The sequence below is a fragment of the Cornus florida genome, unplaced genomic scaffold, assembly GCF_030987335.1.
Source record: "Cornus florida cultivar Cherokee Brave unplaced genomic scaffold, ASM3098733v1 CherokeeBrave_3.0.0_Hap2_Chr11, whole genome shotgun sequence".
Classification (NCBI taxonomy): Eukaryota; Viridiplantae; Streptophyta; class Magnoliopsida; order Cornales; family Cornaceae; genus Cornus; species Cornus florida.
In genome coordinates this window covers 123871764-123881920 of record NW_026775581.1, presented here as the reverse complement: position 1 = coordinate 123881920, position 10157 = coordinate 123871764, and the positions used below count along the sequence as shown (strand labels likewise).

Here is a 10157-nt window from a genome sequence, read left to right as displayed (position 1 = left end):
TTTTTTTTACCAATATATCATCACTGTATAAAATAATAAAAAGTAGATATCCATTTGAATTTTTTTGAAAAGGTTAAAATTGAAAATTACATATTGTTGGTAATTATTCATTTTCTCTCTCCTCCCTTCCCCCCAAAATTGGGCGGATAGAAAAACATGAAGAAAGGAGGGATCCCTCCTTGCTTCCTCCCTCTCTTCCCTTCCCTCCACTCATCCATCCCTCCTCAATCCATCCCTCCAACCAAACATAGCATACATGATCATCAAAAAAAAATTAAAAAAAAATGTCTCATCTCTGGTCTTGTTGACTTTAATTAGGTTACAAACTAACGAGGTTTTACTTGCAAACTTCTAAACCTCGCTAAAGCCAAAAGTTCCTAGTTAAAATTTCCGCAACAATGTCTAATCTCCACTCTTTAGAGAGCTATACAGGTAATATCAATCAATGGGTACATACAACTTAAGCAGTTTGTAACAGTTGAGGGAGCATGGCCAGACACAGATCCACAGAATGACTGCTTACCATTTCTTTAACCACGTAAGAACCATAAAGACAAATCCTCATTACATATTTATTCACACCACAAATTACACTTCACGTGTGGTATCATAAGAATTTACATATACAAATACAAAATACAGGTACAGGTACATATATATACACAAGTATATTGTAAAAATTACAAAAATCAACCTCCCAGACTGTAGGAAGGACGACAATGTTGGCCATAAGAATTTTTTTGGGTACACTGATTGGATGCAAGCAAATTGACCTGCATATAGTTAAAAGACAAAATGAGCTTTCACACAGTCGTCAACATAAAAAAAAAAATATAAGTGAGCATGACAAGTACCTTGATTATCTCCCACTTTTTTGAGCTAGAATGCATATAGGCTGCTAGGATAGCCATGTGAAAATGCTGTATTGAAGAACACAAATATACATATTCACAACCTCAACAAGGAACATAATTTTCGTAACACAAAAGTGTTCAACATTAAAACAAAAAGAAGAGAGTATTCTACGGTTACAAGCACTTATTATTAAGTTCCAAACTGTTTTTTTTCTAATTTATAAAAATTATAATGATTATGCACCATGCCTGCCATGTTATTATGCATCTCACTAGCAGCAAAGAGAACTTACTCGAAAAGGATCACCCCTCAAGGACTGCACAAGCATTGAGCTCCCCAAGCCCCTATTCTTTAAAACGGCAATCATTTGCAGGGTAAGAAAGAGCAATTGTGATTAAATATACATGCTCCTGAAGTTATAAAGCCAACTTCGAAAAATAAATTTACCTCCAAGTAAACATCCCTGAGCCGCCTTCCAGTTTGAGCACAGCAAATGCGAATGACAGGCTCTTCACAACTCCCACTAATAATATAGTCCCTTCCGTTAATGTAATATGAACGGGTATAGTTATGAGCACTTCCTGTTGAAGCTATCTCAAAATCTGTGTGGAGCCTCCCATCAACTGCCAAAAACTGCTTAACCTGGCACCCCTGGGATGTTAGCCTCAAATCTTGTACGCATCAATAAACACTATTATAATTATTGCCGGTTAAAGATGGTAAATCCTCTAACGTCTTCTAAGTGACACTTTGGACGGATTAAACTTGCACAATCAATTAGATAGTTATTATAACCAGATAAGACTCGTTTAGTGAGGAACCCAAAACCCATATGTGTAGTGTGTACAGTTCATCGTGATACATTTATATGGGGAGTTAATATTCTATATTGACAAACTGTAAGTCATATCTAATTTTAATTGCAATACCTCATTGTCAACAGCTGACACAAGCAGATAGAGGTCATCAGGAGAGAAGCAAACCATTACATTTCCTCTTGAGCTTGAAGCTTTATAGCAAGGCTGTACTGGTTTCTGTCTCAAGTCCCACATCTTGACATCACGGTCAAATGATGAAGTGACAAATATGGACGGGGAATGGTGAGCAAATTTAGCAACATTAATGGGTTCTTGATGCATATCAGTGAATAACTGTAGCCGTCTCCCACTCCCAATGTCATACAGAGCAACATGTTTTGAATAACCGCTTGCAAGAAATTGATCATCAGTTGAATTGACATGAACAGAAGTCAACTGCTCAAAGTCATCAAAGGTAACAATACTGGAACTGAAAAGGCCGTCTGCAACTTTCGGCAGCATATGGTTAATGTCATACAATCTCAAGGAACCATTATCGGAACCAGCAAGCAGCTGTTTGTTCAACACAAGAAATAAATATCAGCAATTGCCCTCACAAACAAGATTAAAATGTAGTGGCAAAGTTGATATCTGTTGAAAAATTGTCAGAACATTCAAGCGTATGGGCTATGGATTATTAGTGAATGTAAAATGGCTACCACGGTAATTCAAATTGGATGTTGAGTCAGAGATCTTACAGACACGTCTTATGGTAAATCCAAAGCCCATTTTATGTGCATTCAGTATCATGACATTTGAAACTAAAATGATTATTAAAATGCCTTTGAAATTGATTCTGTTTAAAAGCATGATTTCACCATAGTTGGGCTTTATATTCAGAATATCTTTTAGATGGGATGATTTTAAAACAAACCTGAGTTCTCTTTTAAATAGTTCCTAAGGTAATCGCATACCTTGGATGGATACTTCTTAAGCCAACAGAGTCCCAGAACACTGCCTGTCGCTCCCATGGATGGAATATGCTGAACAACGTTCCCATTCTCATGGTTGATAATAACTACTTCCCCATCCAGAGTTCCAAAAACCATTAGAGTAGAGTTAGATGGATGATACTCAAACTGCCTTGGCCGAAAATTTACACCTTCATCTTTGCCAAAATGGCTGATATTGGACACTGGATGTGAGAGTGGCCATGCAGCAAGATTGGCAGCACAAAGGGACCTTGTGTAGAAACATTGACTTTTTAAGTGGCGAGATGGCTGCTTTAACCTGGAAGAATTTTGGTAGTGAATACTAGTTCCTGTTTCACGCATATGCAAAACACTTACAACACTCTCCTTTTGCTTTCGTCTATACGGTAAGTACTCGTAAGATTCTGAAACAATAGTCCGGGCCATTTCCCTGTCCAATTTTCTGATGGGCAAATTATCCAAGACTTCCAAACAAGGCAATGAAGCAATCATGTATTCCCTATAATATTTCTCAAAGCAGATGGGTGAAGGATGATGTGAAACATACTTCTTCAATGCAACAGAAGCATCTGCTAAATCCCAGTAAATTGCACTGACAGGAGACCCATCTTTGTCTTGAACGTGCAATTTGCCAGAAGAAACCTGCTACACAAACTGAAATACCATCATCAGATAATCAAGAATTTAAACCTTCTTGGTTTAATCATTAAGTGTACCAGAATTAGAAGCAAAATTGTGTTCTAACCTCAATTTGCAAATTCGTCAGTCCATTCAATACAGGATGAGCATCACATGAGATATCCAGTACACCAATTCTTTGAAGCTGACATAAAAATTCAACCACACTATCACCCAATGGATCCTCAGGCATGCATTGAAATTCATGAAACATATATGAATCCCCATTAGAAACCAAGTTCCCAGTTGCCTCATTTCTACTAGAATCTTGAAATGTAACATCTCCACTAGTAATGGATGGTGCCTCGGCGTAAGAACACTTGCTCAAACGACCTGAACCAGTCTTGTCACAGACAAGATCTGCTATGTCACTAGATAAAGCAGGACATGGCCCAGTGTCCTCACAACATAAGCACTTTTGAAACCGGAGTTCCACCAAAGAAGGAAGTTTTGACAAGGCAGCACTAGTTGTCCATAGATTAGCAACTCTTGTTTCACACATGGAGAGACACATCAGATTTGGCATGCAACCAAAACAATTTTTCTGCAAAGTAGCAAGTGAAGTACAAAAATCCAGATTAAGGGTGCGTAATTGCGTGAAACTTTCAATCACATTGAGCTCTTGAATCTTGGAAGACCTTAAGTTCAAAACTTGGCAAACCAAGCCACCCTCTGAAAGATCCCTGGAGAGATTCAAACTGATAAAGGTGTTAATGAGAGGAGAAAAAAAGTTGTCCTCAAAACCTTGCTTGTCAACTATTGTTAATTATCCTGGACAGATAGTTCATAATGCTTAATGCTCTATGTGATTGCTAAAAATCATGGTCAAAAACAGAAAACTCCCTTGCCCCAATTGTGGAATTTTATTGTTCCTTTGAGGGAGGAGTTGGGGGAAACAATATGATTGTAAAATTGAAAGATTTATAAATTTAGATTCTATTCATGACAAATGCATAGGAAAAACTAGATTGTAATGAGTTGGGAGAAATAATATGATTGTAAAATTGAAAGCTTCATAAATTTAGATTCTATTAATGACTATTGCATAGGAAAAACTAGATCATATTCAGGATAATGTCCAGTACAGACCGCAATATGTCCTTCAATGACATATCCTGGAGGTCAACGATTCTGAGCTTCAAATTGATTGCACGCAGCAAAGACATAATAATATTCTTCTCAAGACAGAAGATGTTTCATAAAGTATTTCAAGTGTGTCAATATCAGAAAAGTCGATTTTCAGGAAGACATCAATAAGCAGGGAAAATTTAGCATCCTTTAGGTGGTCCAGTAAACCCCTTGGCATATATCTGGTGGATGGATTTCAGAATCTTAGCCTGAAAAATAAGAAAAGAAAAATAATAAGCCATCATTATAAACCTCACTACCCTCCACAGAAAAATGATGCAAGCTTAAACCAAGTCGAAATCAGTAGTTATACACCAAGATGGGATCACATCGATATGACACAAGAATAACAAATATTTTATAAGCTTCATTTGCAGCATATAATAAGAGGAGATTGGTTTTCCATTTTCAAGAAGATTAGATTGGTGTAATCACAATGATGTGACACGTAGTATAAAAAATATTTTATAAGCTTAATTTGCAGCACATAATAAGAGGAGATTGGTTTTCCATTTTCAAGAAGATTATAATCTAAAGCAATGATTTTGAAAGTAATCACCCAAACTATAGGCATTAAACAAAAATGAACTAGCAAAAAACATCCATTAAAGGATTCAAGAAAATTTTCAGTATTTGCATGAAAAGGGTAGTCATTCCATAGAAATTTTTACATAAGAATAAGCAATCCAACGAAAATATTACATAAGAATAAGATAGCCCCTTTGTACTTTCTAATATACAAGCCTTCTTTATAGCTAGTCTTTTTCTTCTTTTCTGAAAAACCGACGGTCCAGTCATACAGACTGAAGAAAGGTTGAGATGAGAGTGTGACTGGTCAATGATCACCCCACTTAAAAGTAAAACAAGGGATCAAGGGATCCATAATCTACTTGAGCTTCTAATGCTTATATCAGAGCTTCTACATCCACACAAATTTAGAGTATTTATTTGGTTAGTTCTCATTAATCGTTGAATAGCATCAAGTAACTGTGTTCTTTTTAAGATTTTGATTGTTTTATTATTGTATCGCTTAAAGTCCCTCTTTCTGAATTTGTGAGAAACAAAATAGGGCGCGGTCATTAATTAACTGAAGAAATAAAAAAATAAAATGAAGAAGAAGATGAGAAATGGATTAGCATATTCAAGGATCTTCCTGGCAATGAGTTTAAGTCTTAATACACTAATGTTTGATATGCTTCTCCTAGTTCATCCATTCATTCTATTTAAGGCCACGTCTTCTAATTATGTCATAGTTTTTTAAAGCAAGCTTCCATTTAAGAGAAACAGTGATCAAGTTGATCTAAACTTGATAAAGAAGTCATATTCCAAAATTAACTTCAATTCTCAAAAGAACTTATCCGATAGAAATAAATTTAGTGGCCGAAATAGGAACTCCAAAAAATAAATTGGTGTGTATCCTTAAAAGTAATTTTAATTACATCTCATCTTCCATTACTTAATTGATATTTCCTTATCGACATCAGCATCATCAACTACCCCCAGGCCACACCAATGCCACAATAGCCCCATGCCTCTCCTCTCCCTACTACCATTATTTGAAAAAACTCCATTACACTACATCAGCACATATATCACCACTAACTCCACCTAATTCCTGTCACAACCACCATTTTATATACACATCGCCCTATACCCATTCAAATGTCACTAAACGGATCCATGTCCTATTTTTAGCACAAACGCCAGACCATCCAAATAATTTCTCGGAGCTTCTCCTGTTCTTCTAAAATTTGCTTCTTTCCCAATTCCAACCCTATACTTGGAAAATTTTCATCTGAATAATATATTTGTCCCTGAAGATTGATTATCTCAATCTCAATTATTACTATTCAATGAATCGAAAAAAAAAAAAAGGGCTGCCAAGCATGAGAGTACATGTTTGAGTATGAGACCAACCACTTAATACAAATAATGCCAAAGATTAGGTCTATACCTAAATCATCTCTCCCACCCCTCTTGATTAACAAATACCACACTAGATAATGTCATTTAAAATCTCAATTATCAATTGCAGAAAAATAAAAGAAAAAGAAGAATCCAAAGCAACAGCAATCATTCATATCATGAATCATGTTGCAATCATTATAGGTTATAGTAAGGAATAGGATAACCTTGTATAACCACAATAATTCTGCGGCATTGGAGGACACCTCACGCGTCCTTCAATTATCAAGATACTTAGCACCCAAATCAAAATAATTGCATTAGGAGGGATAATTAGCATTGAAGTAACAATTCTCATTCATTAAACACAAAACAGATAAAACATCAAACCCAAAAAAAAAAAAAAAGTAACAATTTTCAAAGAAAAAGCATTAAACAAATTTCAATAAAGGTAAACCAGGCCACACATAAAATAAATAAATAAAAAATAAAAGAAGGGTTAGCAATAGTGTCAGACAACATGATCAGAAAATTTCATTATTACCGTTTCAATTTAATTCACCTTTATTGAGCCACAAGAAAAAGAAAAAGGATTCGAATTACTGTTTCAATTCGTCAATCAAAAATCCTCTGTATTGAAAAAATACCCGAGTTTTTACCGACCAACATGGATCAATCGAAATTGGCATTATTAAATTAAAGAATTTGTATTCATTATAGCTTAAAAACAATTGAAAAAATAAAGTTATTTTCCAATGACAGACTCTAAGTAGATTGTAAAGACAGTAAAGGGCACACACATGATTATATATATATATATATAGGTATAGAGAGAGAAAGATAGAGACACCTGTTCTCATACCCGGAAATAGAGATCGACCATATAGAAGAAATGAATGTGTTTTGTTCTCAGAAACCAGCATCATATGTTATATGTAGAGTGAGCGTCTACTATCAGCAATGTGTGTCCACAGGACAAAAGCACGTGCTTTATGTGACTAAAATAGATAAGTATCGAATGTACTAATCGACTGTTGTGTCTATATAGATTATACAGTAGAAATGACAGGGCACAAAAGCCATGTGCCACATCTCACCTTAAATCTCATCTTGCTTCATGAATGAATCATGACCCGCTTCAACAAATACAAAATACAAGCACGTCCCCTGTAATACTACTATATAAACTAGTACGTTACCAATTTTTAATATAAAACTAATAGAGTGGTGATTAATTGTCATGTTGACACATATACGTGTAAATAACTATTGAATATGTTTTGTGAAAATAAAAATTAGCGTAAGTTTGACTAATGATATTAAAGTTAATTTTAATAAAATATGCTAAGTCCAAAAAAGATAATTTTGATGTTCACAATGCCCAAATATAAGAGAGATTTGACTATACTTATATATGTGCGGGCATTTTGTGTGAACAAAAAGTAAAATATGAAAAGCGAATAATGTCTATAAACAAAAATTGTGACCGCCCAATATATATATATATATATATATATATATAAAGCAAACAATATTCATTATGTGTGAACCACTGTAACACAAACTCTCTCCTAATCAAACAAAAAATCATTTCTCTTTCAACTTTCAAATACAAAGTCTAAAAACCAGAATCTAATTAAAGCCAGATTATTAATAATATTTTATTACTGTAATATCCAATGCTTAAAAAGCAAGCTCTCCGTACATATACTTTACGGATAACCTTATCCTCTGTGGAATGTAATATTGTATTAGTGTAAGATATAATGCTTAAAAAGCAAGCTATTCTATTGGCTACTGAGGATGATGTTGCGTCCAATAAATCACTTGATTTAAATGGTTGGCTGCAATGGGTGTGGTAAGTCTGAAATCATTTTCTCATTAACGCATTTTTTTTCTTTCTTATGTCTGCCATTTTTCTTAATAAAATATAATCTATTATATCATTTTGGTTCATTTATTTATAACAAAACTTCTTTTACAAGTAATTAACGCATTCAATTGTATTTGGTTACTTACAAAATGTAATTTGATTTCCTTTTTAATTACGTATTTATATATTTTTTATAAGTTTTTTTTGTTCAACGGGTAAGTGAAATTGACCATTACTTCAAATCAATATAATCAAGGAAAACATTATCTCTTATCAATTGTCCATCTATTGCTCCATCAAAATTTCAAAGACTAATTAGAAAACTATGCGTCTTCTTCTTATTGGAAGGTTAAAATCTATATAACATTGAGATGGTCATTAGAACTATATGAAATTTGTTCTATAAATTATCTTGGGTATGCTACATAAAATATTCATAGTTCTCATCTGCTTATCTTTTTCTTGTATTTATTTATTTATAGGAAAATGACATAGTTCTGATCTTCTTGATTATAATTTATACCCTATCTTATAGTTTTATTTTATTGTTAGAAAACATTTTCAAATCAAATCATTTGTGTAGAAGGAAAAACTTCCTGTTGAGCTGAAATTAATAACCAAAGATGGTCTCAACTTCAATTTGTTGAACAAGAATAGACCTAAAATACATAAAAAGTACAACAACTTTATAGGACCCTAATATGTATTATTTGTCAATTACAAAGTCGATTTGATTTCATATCATAAGATTCGTTAGGACAGAAAATGTAATTACTTGCAATTACTTGCAATTACAATTTGCATCATGAAAATGTAATTACTTGCAAATTGCATCATGAAAAAGTTTTCATCACGTGTGACATTAATTACACGGTGTTAACTGTGTTAACCACTTCACAGTTCAATAACATAAATTTTGGATAAACCATTTGTACATGCGCCGACCTTAGCTCAGTTGGTAGAGCGGAGGACTGTAGTGGGAATCTCTCTCGGCCATCCTTAGGTCGCTGGTTCGAATCCGGCAGGTCGGAATCAATTTTTTTTTTTTTTTTTTTTTATTTGGTTTGGGTTGATTTGACTCTATTCATGGGTCCAATCAAAAAGTACTATAGTCCAATATGATTTGATTCTATGGGGATTAAATAGTAATTCAAATCTGAATCAATTGGAAATCCGGTCTGAAAAAAAATACTCCTATCAGGCAGAATTTTGAGAAATAAATTTAGTTTTATGAAACTAAACACAAATTTCTACAAGGTAATGTTTCTTATCAAAACTTCAAAATGTTACCTAATAATTTATATAAATATAATATTAGTATTACAAATGTATATTATTTATACATCTATCTTGAAATTAAAATTGAAAAAAATATAGTTCAAATTTAAATAATTTTTTTTTTTTTTTTTTTGTCAATTCTGATTTCAAAAGTATCAAGTAATCGAACATAGTATATATATATATTTATGCTTTATAGAGATGATGTGAGATCTACAAGTCTAACAAAAAGTATATATTACTCCATAGCTGAGGCTGCTTGAAGAAGGAGCCAAAGGTTCTCAACAAATTACTCTAAAGACGACTATAGTTGAAACGTAATATTTTTTAAAATTTCGTTATTGAGTTATTCTGTTTGCACAACGTTTAGCAAAACAATTCAACATTGAAGGGATTTTATCAGTAGCACAGTTACACTTGAACGAAATCCAAAATTAAAATCCAAAGTTTAACGAGAGGAAAGAGATTGAGCTCGTTCGATCAATAAATCTGAACACCCTTTCAGAAAAGTCAGTACACCGGGACTTACTAGATCTTCGCGTCGGTATTAGACCCGAAACTAACAGTGGATAGGTCGTAACTCAAGGATACAAAAGAAGCAGTTGCATTTCTCATATGATCCACCATATAGATAAACTAATATTCAAACAA

The 10157-nt window shown here is 33.6% G+C and overlaps 1 non-coding gene and 1 pseudogene across 1 annotated transcript; one reads left to right on the top strand and one right to left on the bottom strand.

The window, feature by feature from the left end:
• Window positions 1-501: 501 nt before the first annotated feature.
• Window positions 502-7311, bottom strand: LOC132285055 (protein DWD HYPERSENSITIVE TO UV-B 1-like; annotated as a pseudogene).
• A 1857-nt stretch (window positions 7312-9168) lies between these two features.
• Window positions 9169-9259, top strand: TRNAY-GUA (transfer RNA tyrosine (anticodon GUA)). Its single transcript is given in 2 exon segments — window positions 9169-9205; window positions 9224-9259. It is a non-coding gene; the product is annotated as a tRNA-Tyr (tRNA).
• Window positions 9260-10157: the final 898 nt, after the last annotated feature.